This window comes from Maylandia zebra, linkage group LG22, assembly GCF_041146795.1.
Source record: "Maylandia zebra isolate NMK-2024a linkage group LG22, Mzebra_GT3a, whole genome shotgun sequence".
Taxonomy (NCBI): domain Eukaryota; kingdom Metazoa; phylum Chordata; class Actinopteri; order Cichliformes; family Cichlidae; genus Maylandia; species Maylandia zebra.
This window is the reverse complement of record NC_135187.1, coordinates 29,602,260-29,624,290: the sequence shown is the minus strand read 5'-3', so window position 1 is coordinate 29,624,290 and position 22,031 is coordinate 29,602,260. Positions and strand designations below refer to the sequence as shown.

At 44.1% G+C, this 22,031-nt stretch overlaps 1 long non-coding RNA gene across 1 annotated transcript in view; it reads left to right on the top strand.

Moving 5' to 3' along the window:
• Nucleotides 1-5,534: 5,534 nt before the first annotated feature.
• Nucleotides 5,535-22,031, top strand: part of LOC143414659 (uncharacterized) — a 188,373-nt gene continuing 171,876 nt past the window's right edge. The window contains exon 1 of the long non-coding RNA XR_013095325.1: nucleotides 5,535-5,630. This is a non-coding gene — a long non-coding RNA (uncharacterized LOC143414659). The remainder of the gene's footprint in view (nucleotides 5,631-22,031) is intronic.

The following is a 22,031-nucleotide window of genomic DNA, read 5'->3' as shown; positions in this document are numbered from 1 at the left end:
TTCCTGTTTTACTTTGAAGGTCTTGTCTCATGTTAGTGTATTCTGCTTTACGTCCTTGTCTTGTCTAGCCCAATGAGTCCCAGGTGTGTGCCCACCTGTTCCTCATTTCCTCATGTGCCCCCCAGTGTATTTTAGTCCCTGTCAGTTAGTTCTTCTTGTTACGTTGTTTCTTGTGCATTTGGGTTCTAGCTTTCCAATCTAGGTTTCTGTTTGGCTTGCTTCAAGTTCATGTTTTGCCTCTATGAGTCCTGTGTTTGGGTCCAATCCTGCCTGCCTGTACATGACATCAAGTTCCTGATGAAACAATGTATCATATCTTCACACAGACTAGACAGGTGTCTGTTATGTGAACCCATCTCTTTCCCACGCTTTTATGCCTATCCCCCCACGTGAATCACACCATCCAGAGTAATCAATGTATCATCTTCACACAGACCATTTACAGTGGGGCAAAAAAGTATTTAGTCAGCTACCGATTGTGCAAGTTCCCCCACTTAAAATGATGACAGAGGTCAGTAATTTGCACCAGAGGTACACTTCAACTGTGAGAGACAGAATGTGAAAAAAAAATCCATGAATTCACATGGTAGGATTTGTAAAGAATTTATTCGTAAATTAGGGTGGAAAATAAGCATTTGGTCACCTCAAACAAGGAAAATCTCTGGCTCTCACAGACCTGTAACGTCTTCTGTAAGAAGCTTTTCTGTCCCCCACCCGTTACCTGTATGAATGGCACCTGTTTGAACCCATCATCTGTATAAAAGACACCTGTCCACAGCCTCAAACAGTCAGACTCCAAACTCCGCCATGGCCAAGACCAAAGAGCTTTCGAAGGACACCAGGAAAAGAATTGTAGACCTGCACTAGACTGGGAAGAGTGAATCTACAATAGGCAAGCAGCTTGGTGTGAAAAAATCAACTGTGGGAGCAATCATCAGAAAATGGAAGACATACAAGACCACTGATAATCTCCCTCGATCTGGGGCTCCACGCAAGATCTCATCCCGTGCGGTCAAAATGATCATGAGAACGGTGAGCAAAGATCCCAGAACCACACGGGGGGACCTGGTGAATGACCTGCAGAGAGCTGGGACCAAAGTAACAAAGGTCACCATCAGTAACACACTACAACGGCAGGGAATCAAATCCCGCAGTGCCAGACGTGTTCCGCTGCTGAAGCCAGTGCATGTCCAGGCCCGTCTGAAGTTTGCCAGAGAGCACATGGATGATACAGCAGAGGATTGGGAGAATGTCATCTGGTCAGATGAAACCAAAGTAGAACTTTTTGGTATAAACTCAACTCGTCGTGCTTGGAGGAAGAAGAATACTGAGTTGCATCCCAAGAACACCATACCTACTGTGAAGCATGGGAGTGGAAACATCATGCTATGGGGCTGTTTTTCTGCCAAGAGGACAGGACGACTGATCCGTGTTAAGGACAGAATGAATGGGGCCATGTATCGTGAGATTTTGAGCCAAAACCTCCTTCCATCAGTGAGAACTTTGAAGATGAAACGAGGCTGGGTCTTCCAACATGACAATGATCCAAAACACACCGCCCGGGCAACAAAGGAGTGGCTCCGTAAGAAGCATTTGAAAGTCCTGGAGTGGCCTAGGCAGTCTCCAGACCTCAACCCCATAGAAAATCTGTGGCGGGAGTTGAAAGTCCGTGTTGCTCGGCGACAGCCCCAAAACATCACTGCTCTCGAGAAGATCTGCATGGAGGAATGGGCCAAAATACCAGCTACTGTGTGTGCAAACCTAGTAAAGACTTATAGTAAACGTTTGACCTCTGTTATTGCCAACAAAGGTTATGTTACAAAGTATTGAGTTGTATTTTTCTTATTGACCAAATACTTATTTTCCACCCTGATTTACGAATAAATTACGAATAGGTTCTGGTCCGGGTTTTGAAAAAAAAATGTGTTACTTCAGTTGTTTGTGCACTAGAGTATCCTGTAGTGTGGAACAGAAAGTATAAAACATTCACCATAAAACTATTCCAATGTATTACTGTTGAAAACCAGTCAAGTGATACCAATAGATTACATATATTTGTACTATAATTTGACTTAAAAAATCCCCATCACTAAAGATATTGTTTTATACCTACACTATTCTAGCTTGATAGCATAAAGCAGACCCGCCCACTAGGGCAGAGCCATGGCAGGGATGAAAAGGGGGGAAAAAAACAAAAACGCTTGGACACTGTTAGCACGTGGAGCCTACAGAAACGCAAAGCAGGAGATGAAGCATATCTGAATATGTTTCCAAACCAACTTCATTCTAAGCCAAAGACTAGAAAATATGGTGAAGCATATCTGCCCTTTAGCTTCACCTGCACAAGTGCCAAGGTAGGTCTCCCTGCAGAATTGGTTTTCCCTTAGTCGGGAGCAGCGCTGGGCTGTTTAAATCACAGACAAACAGTATCCCACATTCGTGATTTTTAGTTCACAAACACGTCTTGTAATGATTAACTACTCCATACATTTTGCAGATGTTAGCTCTTTATACAGTAAAGTTACAGTGGGATACAAATAATATCAGGCTGTTCGTGCCATGATTTGTTCCCCCGGTTAAAATCACGGACAAACAGTATCCCACAGCTGTTTATGTTTTTAAACCTATTTTGCACAGAGAGGCATTTTTTGAAAAATGTATTGATAGCAATGTTGAATATTATTACACAGGAAAAAAACAACTACATGTAAAATAATCACACCATGATCCGTGATACCTCTGCCTTTCTAAATGGAGGGACAGTAACTGCGTGTAAAACCTGACGATAGTCAGATTAACAGTATTTTGTCTCTATCTGCCATTCTGCAATTCATCTCATGTAAACAATATCGTGGCGCACAGCATGACGTGAAAAAAGGCACATACCTTTGACGTTGCGTGATGAACTCTGTATTCCTCGTCCACACGTAAACGCAAAAAAGGAGTTTTAAAAAAATCTCAGTTTTCGGTGATTCCAAACGCCGTTTCCGTGTGGACGAAACAGCTGTGTTTTCAAAAATACCTGTGTAGGTGTGCACGTAGCATAAAAGAGTTAGTAGTTTATTTTCTTACTACCTGTAATTTATTGCAGATTACTTGTATTTGCTTAATTGTTTACTAAATGTTTGAGGTGTGAAATAAACCGCAATGGAGCAAAATATGGGTGTGTGTGGTTGGAGGATGTGTGCGTGCGTGGGTGCGCAACATTTTTCTTGTAAAACAAAGGGGGGCGCAGCAAAAAAAGTTTGAGAACCACTGGCATAAAGCATGATAGTGTAGTATCACATCATAGTCACAGTGACATGCTAGTGGTGTAGTAGAATGTTATGTAGGAAGTTCTGTATGAAAGCAAGATGCCCAAGGGCTTAGCATGGTTTTCTGTTGCGTTTGAGTGTGCGTGCTTACAGCAACACCTCAGAGGAGAGAACTTTTTAAATTAGTTAACTGACTTGCAACTTAACTTGTATCACTAGTGATCATTTTGGTGTCATATTTTGACTACAGTAAGAGATTATTTAAAAGTTTAGGTTCTTCTTTTCAGTGTATTAGCAACTCTTAAAAAAATGAAAATGCAAAGCCTGTTGATGTGATGTTCCACCCTGATCTTCATCGTAGAAATACTACCTCACCAGGCTTTCACTATGCCAACAGGTTGTCAAGGTTCTGGCTGAAAACACCTCCATGCATTGAGGTTCTGTGCTACAGAGCTGGTTGAGGTGTTTACAGATGTTTTTAATTTGTCCCTCACCCAGTCAGCTGTACCTACATGCTTCAGGTCCACCGCCGTAGTGCACCTCCCAAAGAAAAACAACATAACCGGTTTGAATGACTACTACTCCATCGCGCTCACTCCAACTGTAATTAAGTGTTTTGAGAGCATAGTCATAGTCGTTTTGAGAGCATAGTCATGTCCCATGTCAAAAAAGCCATCCCGGACACATTAGATCCTCGAATGCTGATTATAGACCGTTCAGCATTCAAGAAGCACCTTGAGGCGACCTTTGTTGTGATTTGAGGCTATATAAATAAAACTGAATTGAATTGAAACTTGAAAAGAACTTTTTCCACGATTAGGAAAGCTGCTTGCGCTTTCTTCTGCAGTGCCCAAGCGTGATAATTACAAATACCAACTGTGTAATTTTCCCAGTCTTTCCAGTTTGGGCATGTTTGTCCTGCTTTGTTACACCTACTCATTTTCGCATTTCAGCTGCAGCATTCAAAGTATGTTTCAATGTGTTATCATTCTGAGTCAGTGCTTCTCATTACTTTTAACCTTTTGACGTCATTAAACATACCATTCAACAGATCAAAAATATGTCATTCTTGTAGAAGAAGTAAGCACAGAGGTAAGAGGTAAAAAGGTGTGAATCCATTTAAGGTCTTTCAACAAAGCAGCACAGGAAATAATGTAACTGTAGTTTTAAAAAATGTATAAACCAGTTCTTCTCTGGATGAAACCTGCATGCTCAACAAGCCCTAACACAGTCCTGATCAGTTTTAGATTTGTTTTGTTTTTTACAGTAGTTTTCACTCCCAAAATGTACTTCTGCATGTCAGCCTCTCAAACATTTTTAGATGTGTTCCTTTGATAGTAGAAACTCCCTCATCAAGCTGACTGATTTCGAACCATTAATTTGCATTGCTGCAAGTAGAATATAAAGTCATTATTGAACACAGTGTTCTAGTTTGCCAAATGTAATAACACGAGTGACTATATTACAAATACCCATTTTCTGGTCTTTCCGGTTTTTTGTTTTTTGTTTTGTTGTTCTCTCTCTCTCTCTCTCTCTCTCTCTCTCTCTCTCTCTCTCTCTCTCTTTTCCATGTGCATGTTCTCACAAAGACTGCTGAACCCTGCGCTTAACTACAACCTTTCGGTGTGTGATCTTGAATCAATATGTGTCCTTGTTTAAACCGAGGAATTCTGAGATGATGGCTGTCAACACACAGCCAAAAAAGGTGTGCTACTACTTTGTGGGGGATGAAGCACACAGGTGAATCATGCAAGGACATTTGTTTGCAGCTAAACTCCATGCCAGCTACAGAGCTAACTTGGCAGGGCATTTTTAAGGAGATTGTACAGTTGTAAATGTACCCATGGATATTGACCCTATTATATTATCTTCTAGGTTACTTGGGGGATTCTGTTGGTGTCCTGTAGTGTGATGAGAATATTGGGTAATACATTATAACACAGTTGTAACTAAGTGTTTTTTCAATGTCATTTATATCAAATTTACATTGTAATTGTATTTAAAAGTATATTCACTAGAAAAAGTGGTTGACAAGTCAGGTTTTTACAGGGAAAAAAGAAATACTACCTCACCAGGCCTTCACTATACCTACAGGTTGTCAAAGTACAACAGTGGTGTAAAAGAGCTGCAAACCAAGTATGATACATTCTTGGTCCTTCAAATATAGCTGAACAGCACAACAGCAACTGTGCTTTATTTGTGGTTAACTTCCGCCACCTACAGTTTTTTATGAGCATTGCATGTGCATTTGGAGCAATGTAAATGTATTTACATCAAAGAACGTAACTCAGAACTGCAGTAATGCAAAAGCCTTTGTGGACTGGACAGAAGAGAGGCAAATGGGATACCTGAGGGGGCGTTGAACCATATAAGAGAGTGAGTATTAGTGATCAACAATACAGTATCACACCCATTAAGTTTGCTCTTTAGCTAGACTTTAAGTCTAGCTGTAACAGGTCTAAAATTAAGATTTCGACTCACTTTCTATCTTCAGCCTTTGGATGTCAATATCTGTTGATCTGTTGTCACTATGTTTGAAATCTGCCAATATTTTCATTATAGCTTGCACTATTTGAACATGTTGTGTTTAAAACTACTCTTATAGCAACATATTTAATATACTGTGGTAACCAGGAAAAGGAAACAGCCAAGTTATCATTATCGTCACCAGTGAGTTGTAGAATTAGACTGCTGATTGAATAGAAGCACAAACCTGACATCTAGTGGTGAACACAGTTAAAGTGCATGACACCATGTACTAAAAGGTCAATCGTCATTAGATTCCTCATGTTGTTTTCCTTACAAACACGCTGATCGTTTTTATTCTCTTGTACATGTATGAAATGCTGCAGCAGTGGTCTCCAAAGTAATTTATTTTGATTTTTTTTTAACAGGAATGTAAATTTTTATGTGAGGGGGGGGGAAAGGGGAGTCTTAAATGTTTTACTGCTCTTTAACATGACAGATAATGAAGTTTTCCCACAAAAGCACATATACAGTACTAAAATATTGTCCAACACAAGGATGGTGTGACAGAGCAACACTAAGCTGTATGAAAAACTCATGTTTTACAAACCACTGTACCTAATGCATCAGCTGATTTAACTGAGATATAGATATCCATATAGATAGATATCTATATATCTTGTTTGTTTGTTTGTTTGGTTTCTGTTTTTTTGTTTTTTCAGTAGAGATGGTCACTGCCCTCCTTTTAAGATTGGAGAACAGTAGGTGGACAGATCAATTTTGACTTCTAACAGCATGCTTTCAAAATACAGAGCCAATCAAATCAAACTGGAGATAGAAAACTAAAACAATGATCAAGATGTGTTCTGAAGTGAAATACTGAGCGGTTAGTATTAATGTAGCGACCATCCAGTTTCCCCTGAAAGAAAGGGCAAATCATAACATACCACTGTGCCACAATTAGGAATGGGTACCGGTATACGTATAGCATTTTGTTAAAAGCCGAGAAATGCACTGTGTTTGATAGGTCTGTGCAGGTTCTCAGTCATCCAGGTCATCGTAGTCAAAGGAGCTTGCAAAGAAAAGCGTCTGGAGTTCTTTAAGTTGCTTGAAGACGTTTCACCTCTCATCCGAGAAGCTTCTTCAGTTCTAAGGTCAAATGGTGGAGAGTCCCCACCATGTGACAGACGCTTTTCTTTGCAAGCTCCTTTGACACTGTATTTGATAGCTTGCTGCGAGACCTCACACCGAGCACATCTACTGCGGGTGTGGTGCCTGTTATCAGACCCGGAGTTAGCAACATCCCCCAAGAAACCGAAGACGAGAGTCCTGGCCCCTAGCCCTGCCCATGATTATATGGAAGTATGGTGATTATTTATATGATTATTTATATTGTTTATTATATAATTTTATGATATTCATAAAAATTATGACTGTCGTAAACCTTTATTACTTCCTTTATTACTTCTTCTGTCATACAGCATTTGACGATGGGTCATAAATCACTGGTTTGATACAAAGTACCTATTATCCCTCCAATTGGATACTTCCAATAAGGTTAAAATCTGGGAATCTCCACCAGTTGCTCTTAGAACTGAAGAAGCTTCTCAGATGAGTGGTGAAACTCTTTTTTTTCTTTTGTCATTTTAAAGATATCTATATAAGTAATTGTATTTTACAATTCTTCAGCCAGTTAGAAATACGGGTTGCAAGGACAAAGAGTTGAGTAAACATAAAATAAAAAAAGATAAGTATAAAACAAGGTTTTTTAAACTCATCTAATCTGTAGCTAAACTATGGAGGAATATTTGTGTTGGTGTTTTTTGGTGGAGGTAGCACACACTTGAATATACTGCTCTTACTATACCAGTAAACACAGGTGTCATAAAATAAACTAGGGATGGGCAGTTAAAACAACTTTAACATGGCCACAGTGGGACAAAGGTTTATTGTAATATGTTTTCATTATTTACCTTCCACCAGTTGAAATCTTCCTCCGAGGGTTTATGTTTCTGTGACATAAAAGGTTTAGGAGATTCACTAATGATGTCATTAAACCAAGGATCACTGTCTGTTAGAAATTTGTGACAGGCACAAAGTCTTGACTCCTGATGACAGAAGGTATATCCAGATAAATTCCATAAAAGGATGGAGACCAAAACAATTGCTGTGATATTCAGTAGTGGGGAAATGTGCACTCTGAATTTTCCCCTTTTGAAATACATCTTGATGGAGTTCCAATCTGTGAACAAATACAATGTGAGTGAATGTGAAAATTAGCACTAAGCCTTTAAGAAAACAGTAACAGAAATGATAACTCTTTAATTAAAATTATTTATAGTTTGCAACATATTAAGAGCACTGCACTGGAAGGCAGAAAAATCAGATAAACATAGAAGGTTTAATGTCCTCTTGTATTTATGGTATTTGCACAGATAGCATTTACCAGCATAAACCAGCTGCTACTCCTGAGCACATCACGGTGTGTTGCCTAAAGTTGAATCAAATAGCACGACAGCCAACAGAAAGGAAAACACAGAACTTAAAATACTTTCAGAGTCTGTCGGTTTGTGTAATTGCATGAATTACTTGTGCCATTGTAGTATTAACTCTATTGCTGATGAATATATATATATATATATATATATATATATATATATATATAGACACACACAAACACACACATATAGTGAGAGAAAAATACATTTGGGAAACTTAATGACTGGAGGTTCAGTACAGATTAGTGTGAGATGAGACAGAGTGTAAATTATAATGTGTCTTACCAGCAAAAAGATGAAATTACAAAAGCAGGAATATGAGTCAAGAAGAACCTGTATGATACATCTATCAAGCTATCTATGTAGCTATCAACAAAAGAGGAACTTTTCAAAAGGAGAGGGAGGGAGGGGTTATGGACTATGTGCAAACAATTATTGGGGTTGTGTCTGACTTGTGAATTGCCACACAACTGTTGCACACAATTTAAATGTTTTATGTAAACCCACAAAACATACACACACAAATATACATACATACGTATAAATATATAATCTATTAGCCTGTTACTCAGCAGTAATTAGCTGAAATTTGTGTCCACGCTTTGCACCATAACATTTTATGAATACTTCTTACTAGAGGATCTTTCTCATTAGCTGAAAAATAATTCCACCCTCATATATCAAATCAAATCAAATCAAATCAAATCACTTTTATTGTCACATCACATGTGCAGGTACATTGGTACAGCACATGTGAGTGAAATTCTTGTGTGCGAGCTTCACAAGCAACAGAGTTGTGCAAAATACAATAATGTAAACAAGCAAAATACAAGAATGGCTACATCTGAAACTAATAAATATATGTACAATGTATAATAGTATATGCATTTCTGGATGTGTATACTAAATATTTTTCTACGTGTGTGTGTGTGTGTGTGTGTGTGTGTGTGTGTGTGTGTGTGTGTGTGTACACATATTTTACAAATTAAATAGAGTAAACAATAAATAGAATATATAAAATAAATAAAATAAAATATACAGAGTGAGACATGTGCAAAACAGTGGCGTTACTGTACAGTATGGAGTGCATAATGTTAAAGTTCCAGTAGTGAAGCTGAGGTGTCTATGAAGTGTTCAGCAGTCTGATGGCCTGATGGAAAAAGCTGTCTCTCAGTCTGCTGGTACGGGACCGGATGCTGCAGAACCTCCTTCCTGATGGAAGTAGTCTGAACAGTTTATGGCTGGGGTGACTGGAGTCCTTGATGATCCTCCCCGCTTTCCTCAGGCACCGCTTCCTGTAGATGTCTTGGAGGGAGGGAAGCTCACCTCCAATTATCCGTTCAGAGCACCGCACTACTCGCTGGAGAGCTTTGCAGTTGTAGGCGGTGCTGTTGCCATACCAGGTGGTGATGCATCCAGTGAGGATGCTCTCAATGGCACAGTGATAGAAGGTCCTGAGGATGCGGGGGCTCATGCCGAATCTTTTCAGTCTCCTGAGAAAGAAGAGGCGCTGCTGCGCCTTCTTCACTGTTTTGTTTGTGTGTACTGACCACGTAAGATCCTCAGCCAGATGTACACCAAGGAACCGGAAGCTGCTCACTCTCTCCACAGCAGCGCCGTTGATGGTGATGGGGGTGTGTACTTCTCTGCACCTCCGGAAGTCCACTATCAACTCCTTTGTCTTTGCGACGTTGAGGGTGAGATGGTTGTCTTGACACCAGTGGGTCAGGGCGCTGACCTCCTCCCAGTAAGCCGTCTCATCACTGTTGGTGATAAGACCCACCACTGTAGTGTCGTCCGCAAACTTCACAATGATGTTGGAGTTGTTAGTGGCTGTGCAGTCGTAGGTGTAGAGTGAGTACAGGAGAGGGCTCAGTACACACCCCTGTGGAGCACCAGTGTTCAGTGTGACGGGGGATGAGGTGATGCTGCCCAGTCTGACCACTTGGCGTCTGTCAGACAGGAAGCTAAGGATCCAGCTGCAGAGTGTTACAGGCATGGCCCTTTAAGGATGAGCCTGATGGGAAATGTGTGCGGGGCGGAGAGCAAAAAAAAAGAAGGAAAAAGGAAGAGTAACGGTTAACTACAGAAGAGACGAAGAGAAAGTAAATAAAAGGAATGTAATAACTCCCTTGACAGCCAGAGTTGTATCGGCGATGCCCGCTGTGAGCAGTGTTGGGGAGTAACGGAATACATGTACCGCCGTTACTTATTTAGAATACAAAATATGAGTAACTGTATTCCATTACAGTTACTGTTTAAAAAGGTGGTATTCAGAATATAGTTACTTTGTTGAAATAAATGGATTACACTGCGGTACTTTCCTGTTTCATTTTGTCGCGGGTCAGGACTGTTTGGGTTTTGTTTGACAGCTACGTTCTTTCGTTCCAGGCGGCAGCGTTACGGTTGCCATGGTTACAGGGCGACGCTCTCCCTCTCTCTTTCTGCGACTGTGTGTTTCCTGGGTGAGAGAGCGCCTTTTCGTTGTTGTTGTTGTGCTAAGCTAACAGGCAGAATGCTACAAGCATAGCTCTAAAGAATGTAGCATCATGGGCAGTATAGTCCGTGTTGCAGGGAGAATGCACTGCCATACACGTTATGTGTCTGTGAGCGCGAGGAGGGAGAAAAAGGCGAGTGGAAAGGTACGAGTTGTCGTCGAGGAAAAACGGGAGCTGGAAGCATGTAAATATAATAATAACCACTGCAGCCAAGAAGAGTGCCTGACGAGCCCAGTTGTAAGTAAGCTATTAAGACTCGACTGTACACCGTGTTCGTGTTTTCCTCCGAAAACAATAAGTTCCGTTGGAGCAGTCTTTCAACGCCTCTCTCTGTCTCTCGCAAGAAAAATTGACCCACACAACAAAGTAAAGCTATTTTTCGGCCGACAGGGACCCCGCCGTATTAGTCAGAGGTCCCTTTACTACAGTTCGGAGTCGCGGACCTTCAGTAATAGTAATAAATCACACAGCAATAGTACATTCACGTTGTTGTAAAAAGCACGATAATATATTAAGTAATCCAAAGTATTCAGAATACGTTACTCTCATTGAGTAACGTAACGGAATACGTTACAGAATACATTTTGGGGCATGTATTCTGTATTCTGTAACGGAATACATTTTAAAAGTAACCTTCCCAACACTGGCTGTGAGTAAACTGTTTCAGCCCACTGTACGCGGTGTTCGTACCTTGGAGGAGAAATAAAGGTTCGGTAAAGCAGTTTCCTACGTCTCCCTCGATCTTCTTGCTAGCGGAGTTGACCTGTATAGTAAGCTGTTGCCGGCTGCAAGTCAGTTACGGAACCTTCAAGTAACTGCCAGAGGTTTCCTTACTACGGTTCGGGGCCGCGGATCTGGCGCGGTAACAAGAGGGAGCTGCTCAGTCCTAGATCCTGCAGTTTCCTGTCCAGCTTCGAGGGAACGATGGTATTGAATGCTGAGCTGTAATCTACAAACAGCATTCTCACATACGTGTCTCTCTTCTCCAGGTGTGACAGGGCAGTGTGTAGTGTCAGGGCTATGGCATCATCAGTGGACCTGTTGTGGCGGTATGCGAACTGTAGAGGGTCCAGTGAGTCGGGTAGTGCAGAGCAGATGAAGTCCCTGACCAGCTTCTCGAAGCATTTGCTTACGATGGGGGTCAGGGCTACAGGTCGCCAGTCGTTCAATGAGGAGATGGTGGAGGATTTGGGTACAGGGACGATGGTGGCCATTTTGAAGCAGGCTGGGACTACAGACAGAGAGAGGGAAAGGTTGAAGATGTGCGTGAACACTCCAGCCAGCTGAGCCGCGCATGACCTGAGGACGCCGCCGGGAATCCCGTCCAGACCAGTAGCTTTGCGTGTGTTCACCTTCCTGAAGCACCTCCGCACATCCTCCTCAGACACAGTGTGCGCACTGACGTCATCCGCGGCGCGCACACTGTCCGGTCTCATGGTGTTCGCTGTGTCGAATCTAGCGTAGAATACGTTTAGATCCTCACACAGAGAGGCCGTGGTCTGCGGTGTGCTGGTTTTCCCTCTAAAGTCTGTGATCGTGTTTAGTCCCTGCCACATACTCCGAGAGTTGTCAAACTGTTGCTCCACCCTGTCCCTGTACTCACGTTTGGCTGCTTTGATCGTCTTCCGGAGTTGGTAATGTGCGTGTTTGTAGTCCGATGTGTTCGCGGAGGCAAAAGCGGTGCTCCGTGCCGCCAGTGCCGCGCGAACATCTCCGTTAATCCAGGGTTTTTGATTTGGGAAGGATTTAACTGTTCTGGATGGGACGACATCTTCCACGCATTTCCTGATAAATCCGCAGACTGAGTCTGTGTATTCATCAATGTCCCTAGCAGCCACGTGAAACATTTCCCAGTCTGCGTGATCAAAACAGTCCCGCAGCGCAGACTCCGATTGGTCCGTCCAACAGTGCACCGCCCTCCGGGTTGGAGCTTCCTGTTTCAGCTTCTGCCTGTAGGCGGGCAGGAGCAGGATGGAGCGGTGATCTGATTGGCCGAATGGGGCGTGGGGGAGGGCTTTGTACGCATCCCGGAAAGAGGTGTAGCAGTGGTCGAGTATCCGATCTCCACGGGTGTTAAAATGGATGTGTTGGTGGAGTTTGGGTGAGACTTTCTTCAGGTTTCTCCGGCTGTGATAAATGCTGCCTCTGGGTGTGCGGTTTCCTCGCTGCTGATCGCGCTGTACAGTTCCCTGAGTGCTCGGTCAGTGTCGGCTTGTGGGGGAATGTAAACAGCCGTAATAATCACTGCTGTAAATTCCCTCGGTAGCCAGAATGGCCGGCACTTAATCATCAGGTACTCCAGGTCCGGTGAGCAGAAGGATTTGACCGGGTGCACGTTCGCATAATCACACCAGCTGTTGTTGATCATGAAACATACACCACCGCCTCTGCTTTTCCCAGTAAGATCCTGTGACCTGTCCGCGCGATGCACGGAGAACCCCGGTAGTTGTATTGCGGAGTCCGGTACCTTGTCCGATAGCCAGGTTTCTGTGAGGCAGATCACGCAGCAGTCCCGCATCTCTCGCTGGAATGAGATCCGTGCCCGAAGCTCGCACAGCTTGTTCTCCAGAGACTGCACATTAGCCAGTAATAAACTGGGTAACGGTGGTCTGTTAGTGCGCCGTCTCAGTCGAACCAGAACGCCAGATCTTCTCCCTCTGCGTCGGCGTTTGCGGCCTCCAGGGCCAGAGAACAAAGGCGTCTCAGGTGAGATGAATGGGGGGTCTGCAAACGGAGCGTCCGTGTTGCAAAACTTGAACTCCGGAAAGTTATAAGAAAGATCGTCTTTTATGTCCAGTAAGGTTTGTCGGTCGTACACAAGGAGACATGTGCTACTCGTGAAAAAATGAAGGAAAAGTAAAATTAAACACAGAAAAAAGCTGTTGCTTGGGGGAGCTCGCGACAAGGCTGCCATACTTGGCGCCATCTTGAAAAAAGAGATATGGTCATATCTCTAAAAAAAAACTCTAACTGAAAAAAAAAACCCTATAGAACATCGTGGGTTAAAAATATGCAAAAAACACTGAAAATTCAATGAGGCTAAAAGAACGCATATGACCAAGTCAAAAAGTAAGAGAAGCTGTATAAATAAAGCTACAACTTTCTGCCAAAACAGCTAAAAGTAAGTAGAGAATGTTATAAACAAACCATAGTCTTTAATCTAGAGCATAACAGATAAATATTCAATTACACTACTCGTAAAAAAGAAAAGAAAGACAAAGTTAGTACAAAAATAGTGATCCTTTGTCACACCTCAGCCGCTGTCTTAAGTTGAAGCTTTCGAGATGAAAATATTTGCATAAAGTACACATTATGATATTTGCTGTTGGCTGATGCTGATCACTAGTGTGATAACTGTGTGAGTTATCTCAGGCTTGCAGAATATACATGATATTTAATGTTAATTTTATAGATATCAGAGGAGAATTTTATTGATATTTGTATATATATTTGACCATTTCAGCCCTTTGGTACTCCTTCCATTATAGCAGTTAGAGTAAATCATTTAAAGTGCCATTGAATTGGCCTTGGATGTGTACATTAATTCCATTTTTAATTTTAAACTTGAAAGAGTTTATACGTTTTGCAATAGGGTATTATTTTTGTCAATTCTACTTTGTTTACTTGTTGAGTCACTGGATATAAGCTGCTTAGGTGAGGTCTTTATTTTTACAATCATCATCAATCTAATGGCAGCAGCTGTGCTTTGAGGAAAAGAATGTTGACAGAGAAGGTGTGGACGCAACATGTCAGCACATGAACTGTCAGTGGTACAGATAAAAGGTGTGGTATAGAATAGAATAGAATTCAACTTTATTGTCATTGCACATGTCACAGGTACAGGGCAACGGAACGCAGTGTGCATCCATCCAGAAGTGCTTTAGTCATGATATAGATATATTACAATACATATTGTGTGCCGGGTGGCGGCCAGGAGCGGAGGCCCTGGCGGACTGACCCCCGGCTGCCAAGACTGGCAATAGGGACATGGAATGTCACCTCTCTGGTGGGGAAGGAGCCTGAGTTAGTGCGGGAGGTTGAGAGGTACCGGCTAGATATAGTCGGGCTCACCTCTACACATGGCTTGGGCTCTGGAACCAGTCTCCTGGAGAGGGGCTGGACTCTGTCTCAGTCTGGAGTTGCCCCTGGTGAGAGGCGGCGGGCTGGGGTGGGCATCCTAATATCCCCTCGGCTTGCTGCCGGTACGTTGGGATTTTTCCCGGTGGACGAGAGGGTTTGTTCCCTGCGCCTTAGGGTCGGAGAACGGGTCCTGACTGTCATCTGCGCTTATGCGCCGAGTGGCAGTTCAGAGTACCCAGCCTTCTTAGAGTCCCTGGGGGGGGTGCTGGAGGGTGCTCCACCTGGAGACTCTGTTGTCCTGCTGGGAGACTTCAATGCTCACGTGGGTAACGACAGCGAGACCTGGAGGGGCGTGATTGGGAGGAACGGCCTCCCTGATCTGAACCCGAGCGGTGCTCTGTTATTGGACTTCTGTGCTAATCACAGTTTGGCCATAACGAACACCCTGTTCGAACATAAGAGTGTCCATAAGTGCACATGGCACCAGGACGCTCTAGGCCGTAGGTCGATGATCGATTTTGTAATCGTATCAGCAGATCTGCGACCATATGTTCTGGACGCTCGGGTAAAGAGAGGGGCTGAGCTGTCAACTGATCACCACCTGGTGGTGAGTTGGATCAGGTGGCGGGGGAAGACGCTGGACAGACCTGGTGCACCTAAACGTGTAGTGAGGGTGTGCTGGGAACGTCTAGCAGAGGCCCCAGTCCGCGAGATCTTCAACGCACACCTCCGGCAGAGCTTCAACAGCATTCCGAGGGAGACTGGGGACATTGAGTCCGAATGGACCATGTTCAGCGTCTCCATTGCCGAAGCTGCTGCATTGAGCTGCGGCCGCAAGGTGGTTGGTGCCTGCCGTGGTGGTAATCCCCGAACCAAATGGTGGACACCAGAGGTGAAGGGAGCCACTAGGCTGAAGAAGGAGTCCTATCGGGCTTGGTTAGCCTGTGGGACTCCGGAGGCAGCCGACAGGTATCGACAGGCCAAGCGGAATGCGGCTCGGGCAGTGGCTGAAGCAAAAACTCGGGTGTGGGAGGAGTTCGGAGAGGCCATGGAAAAAGACTTTCGGACTGCCTCGAAGAGATTCTGGCAAACCGTCAGACGTCTCAGGAGGGGAAAGCGGTGCTCTACCTGCACTGTGTATAGTGCTGGCGGAGCGCTGCTGACGTCGACTGAGAAAATTGTCAGGCGGTGGAAGGAATACTTCGAGGACCTCCTTAATCCCACTGACACGTCTTCCGAGGAGGAAGCAGAGTCTGGGGATGAGGGGAATGACCCGCCAATTTCCGGGGGCGAGGTCACTGAGGCAGTTAAACAACTCCTTGGTGGCAGAGCCCCTGGTGTTGATGAGGTCCGCCCCGAGTTCCTGAAGGCTCTGGACGTTGTAGGGCTGTCCTGGTTGACACGCCTCTGCAATGTTGCGTGGAGATCAGGGGCAGTACCTGTGGACTGGCAGACCGGGGTGGTGGTCCCCATCTTTAAGAAAGGGGACCGGAGGGTGTGTTCCAACTACAGGGGGATCACACTCCTCAGCCTCCCTGGGAAAGTCTATGCCAGGGTGCTGGAAAGGAGAGTTCGTCCGTTAGTCGAACCTCGGATACAGGAGGAACAATGCGGTTTTCGTCCTGGTCGCGGAACACTGGACCAGCTCTTTATCCTCTCCAGGATACTTGAGGGTGCATGGGAGTTTGCCCAACCAGTCTACATGTGTTTTGTGGACTTGGAGAAGGCATTCGACCGTGTCCCTCGGGGTGTCCTGTGGGAGGTGTTGGGGGAATATGGGGTGTCTGGCCCATTGCTACGGGCCATTCGATCCCTATACAACCGTTGCAAGAGCTTGGTTCGCATTGCCGGCAATAAGTCGGACTCGTTCCCGGTGGGTGATGGGCTCCGCCAGGGCTGCCCTTTGTCTCCGGTTCTGTTCATAATTTTTATGGACAGGATTTCTAGGCGCAGCCAAGTGGCGGAGGGCTTTCGCTTTGGTGGCCTCAGAATCTCATCTCTGATTTTTGCAGATGATGTGGTTCTGTTGGCTTCATCGGGTGAAGGCCTCCAGCTCGCACTGGAACGGTTCGCAGCCGAGTGTGAAGCAGCGGGAATGAGGATCAGCACCTCCAAATCTGAGGCCATGGTTCTCAGCCGGAAAAGGGTGGAGTGCCCACTCCGGGTCGGGGATGAGTTCCTGCCACAAGTGGAGGAGTTCAAGTATCTCGGGGTCTTGTTCGCGAGTGATGGGAGAAGGGAGCCGGAGATCGACAGACGGATTGGGGCTGCAGCTGCAGTAATGCGGACGCTGCACCGGTCCGTCGTGGTGAAGAGGGAGCTGAGTGTAAAAGCGAAGCTCTCAATTTACCGGTCGATCTACGTCCCTACCCTCACCTATGGCCACGAGCTGTGGGTAGTGACCGAAAGAACGAGATCGCGGATACAAGCGGCAGAAATGAGCTTCCTCCGAAGGGTGGCTGGCCTCTCCCTTAGAGATAGGGTGAGAAGTTCGGCCATCCGGGAGGGGCTCAGAGTAGAGCAGCTGCTGCTCCACATCGAAAGGAGCCAGCTGAGGTGGTTCGGGCATCTGACAAGGATGCCCCCTGGGCGCCTCCTGGGTGAGGTGTTCCAGGCATGTCCCACCGGGAGGAGGCCCCGGGGCAGACCCAGGACACGCTGGAGAGATTATATCTCTCGGCTGGCCTGGGAACGCCTTGGTATTCCCCCGGATAAGCTGGAGGAGGTGGCTGGGGAGAGGGAGGTCTGGGCCTCTTTGCTTAGGCTGCTGCCCCCGCGACCCGGCCCCGGACAAAGCGGATGAAGATGGATGGATGGATGGACAATACATATTAGCAATAATATAGATATGTAAGTATATTACAGAAATGGGTCTATTACGGTATGTAATATGTACACGGTATGAAGTATGTTATGAATATGCTATAACTATAAGTATGTACAGGCTGTAGTAAGTACAAGCTATGCACAGGCAATGAACAGGATATAAATATGAAAAAACTATACAGAATATGAAGGAAATCCATATATGAGATATACAGCTATACAGAAATGGGAACTATGCAAGTTGTAAACAGTTATAGAATTAAAAATTATCGTATGATTATTTACACAGAACTATACAGTAGTGCAGTTAAGAGGCTATATAAAGTGCTAGTGGTTGTGAGTGGTGGTTCAGTCCATGTTATTATTGTGTGTTTGAGGGTACTGTTGTCCACTGTGTGTGTGTGTAGGTGGTTGTGGGTGTGTGTATGTCCAGTCAATGTGTTAACGTGGGTCAGATGTCAGGAGGCAGAGTTCTCAAAGACCGCTGAGGCCGGAAGTGTGAGGCTTGTGTGATGGGATGGTCTAGCCTCCGTCGCGCTGCCCGGGTTGCCTAGGAACAATGATAGCTGGAAACTTGTGGTTGACAGAAATGAAGGAGAACATATTTTGTTTGTTTGTTTGTTTATTTGTTTCTAAATGAGCTTTGTGTGATTTAATACAGTGGGGCAAAAAAGTATTTAGTCAGCCACCGATTGTGCAAGTTCCCCCACCTAAAATGATGACAGAGGTCAGTAATTTGCACCAGAGGTACACTTCAACTGTGAGAGACAGAATGTGGAAAAAAAAATCCATGAATCCACATGGTAGGATTTGTAAAGAATTTATTCGTAAATCAGGGTGGAAAATAAGTATTTGGTCAATAAGAAAAATACAACTCAATACTTTGTAACATAACCTTTGTTGGCAATAACAGAGGTCAAACGTTTACTATAGGTCTTTACCAGGTTTGCACACACAGTAGCTGGTATTTTGGCCCATTCCTGCATGCAGATTTTCTCGAGAGCAGTGATGTTTTGGGGCTGTCGCCGAGCAACACGGACTTTCAACTCCCGCCACAGATTTTCTATGGGGTTGAGGTCTGGAGACTGGCTAGGCCACTCCAGGACTTTCAAATGCTTCTTACGGAGCCACTCCTTTGTTGCCTGGGCGGTGTGTTTTGGATCATTGTCATGTTGGAAGACCCAGCCTCGTTTCATCTTCAAAGTTCTCACTGACGGAAGGAGGTTTTGGCTCAAAATCTCACGATACATGGCCCCATTCATTCTGTCCTTAACACGGATCAGTCGTCCTGTCCCCTTGGCAGAAAAACAGCCCCATAGCATGATGTTTCCACCCCCATGCTTCACAGTAGGTATGGTGTTCTTGGGATGCAACTCAGTATTCTTCTTCCTCCAAACACGACGAGTTGAGTTTATACCAAAAAGTTCTACTTTGGTTTCATCTGACCACATGACATTCTCCCAATCCTCTGCTGTATCATCCATGTGCTCTCTGGCAAACTTCAGACGGGCCTGGACATGCACTGGCTTCAGCAGCGGTACACGTCTGGCACTGCGGGATTTGATTCCCTGCCGTTGTAGTGTGTTACTGATGGATGAGATCTTGCGTGGAGCCCCAAATCGAGGGAGATTATCAGTGGTCTTGTATGTCTTCCATTTTCTGATGATTGCTCCCTGTGAGGGACCAAGCAGCCAAAGCAAAGAGGACACAGGCAAAAAAATATCTTCAAAAAGGGTTTTCTTTATTTTAACCCTCAAAAAGTCCAAAATTAACAAAATTCAAAACCATACTTAGCAGGCCCATAAAACAGGTCAACTAAATAAACACTTGACCCCTGTTTCAATCCAGGGGCTCAATGTTGACATTGTGGAGGACTATAAATACCTTGGAGTACACATTGACAATAAACTGGACTGGGCTAAAAACACCACAGCACTTTACAGGAAGGGCCAGAGTCGTCTCTATTTTTTGAGGCGACTGAGGTCCTTCAACATCTGCCAGAAAATGCTGAGGATTTTCTATGAGTCTGTTGTGGCCAGTGCAATCCTCTATGCTGTTGCATGCAGGGGGAGCAGGCTGAGGGTCGCAGATGCCAACAGACTTAATAAACTAATCCATAAGGCAAGCAATGTTGTGGGGATGGAGCTGGACTCCCTCAAGGTGGTGTCGGAGAGGCGGATGCTGTCCAAGATAAAGACAATGTTGGATAACACCTCCCACCCACTCCATGACATGCTGGTCAGTCACAGGAGCACGTTCAGTGAGAGACTGAGATTACCGAAAAGCACCACTGAACGACACAGGAAATCATTCCTGCCTGTGGCCATCTCCCTGTACAACGCATCCACTTAACACACTGTTTGCTACTACAGCTACACATGTTTCTTTTCCAACTATTTATTTATGAGTGACACATATATATATATATATATATATATATATATATATATATATATATATATATATATATATATATATATTATACTATTCTTAGTTAGTGTATTGTCCGTCTTGTCTTAATGTTGGTTTAAAATGGAGCACTGTAACAAAAAATTATTTCCCCCAGGGATCAATAAAGTATTCTGATTCTGACTCTACAAAAAGTAATTTCCAGAAACTTAAACAACAAAGTGAGACACAACTTAACTCACAAACTGACCTAATTACAAAGACACATGAGGGTAGCTTTTATAATGATTTGGCCAAACCATTTGAACACAATAGGGGGGAAAAAAAACAAAAAGCACACACTAATATTAACTAAGCACAGAATAACCTAACTAAACCTAAAACACCCCTGCTCCTGGTAAGCCCATGGTTGGTCCTGCTGAGCAGCCACGCCTTTTGCCCAGACAGGAAACAGCCACCGCCCAAACCCAGGTAACTCAAAGAAAGAGAAACATAATTAATATAACAAAACATTTTAGAAAAACCACACAATGTTACTATGTGCGCGCCTCATAATACCAGTGTTAGGTTTAACCAAATGATTAATGAAGAAAACTGCAAAGCAAACTAATAAAGTGAAAAATGGACTAATTTACCCCTGTGTGGCTGATGCCATCACACTCCCACAGTTGATTTTTTCACACCAAGCTGCTTGCCTATTGTAGATTCACTCTTCCCAGTCTGGTGCAGGTCTACAATACTTTTCCTGGTGTCCTTCGAAAGCTCTTTGGTCTTGGCCATGGCGGAGTTTGGAGTCTGACTGTTTGAAGCTGTGGACAGGTGTCTTTTGTACAGATGATGAGTTCAAACAGGTGCCATTCATACAGGTAACGAGTGGGGGACAGAAAAGCTTCTTACAGAAGACGTTACAGGTCTGTGAGAGCCAGAGATTTTCCTTGTTTGAGGTGACCAAATACTTATTTTCCACCCTGATTTACGAATAAATTCTTTACAAATCCTACCATGTGAATTCATGGATTTTTTTTTCACATTCTGTCTCTCACAGTTGAAGTGTACTTGCACAATCGGTGGCTGACTAAATACTTTTTTGCCCCACTGTAAGTATCTGAGGGTGAGACCACAGGACTGTGGACATGTCCTTCAATGCACATATTAAACAAATATGTAAGACTGCGTTCTTCCATTTGCGCAACATCTCTAAAATTAGAAATATCCTGTCTCAGAGTGACGCTGAAAAACTAGTTCATGCATTTATTACTTCCAGGCTGGACTACTGTAATTCATTATTATCAGGATGTCCAAACAACTCACTGAAAAGCCTTCAGCTAATCCAAAATGCTGCAGCAAGAGTACTGACAGGGACTAGAAAGAGAGAGCATATTTCTCCTGTTTTGGCTTCCCTTCATTGGCTATCTGTTAAATCCAGAATTGAATTCAAAATCCTGCTCCTCACATACAAGGTCTTAAATAATCAGGCCCCATCTTATCTTAATGACCTTGTAGTACCATATCACCCTATTAGAGCACTTCGCTCTCGCTCTGCAGGCCTACTTGTTGTTCCTAGAGTATTTAAAAGTAGAATGGGAGGGAGAGCCTTCAGTTTTCAGGCCCCTCTTCTGTGGAACCAGCTTCCAGTTTGGATTCGGGAGACAGACACTATCTCTACTTTTAAGATTAGGCTTAAAACTTTCCTTTTTGCTAAAGCATATAGTTAGGGGCTGGACCAGGTGACCCTGAATCCTCCCTTAGTTATGCTGCAATAGACATAGGCGGCCGGGGGATTCCCATGATGCATTGAGTTTTTCCTTTCCAGTCACCTTTCTCACTCACTATGTATTAACATACCTCTCTGCATTGAATCATATCTGTTATTAACCTCTGTCTCTCTTCCACAGCATGTCTTTTATCCTGTCTTCCTTCTCTCACCCCAACCGGTCGCAGCAGATGGCCGCCCCTCCCTGAGCCTGGTTCTGCCGGAGGTTTCTTCCTGTTAAAAGGGA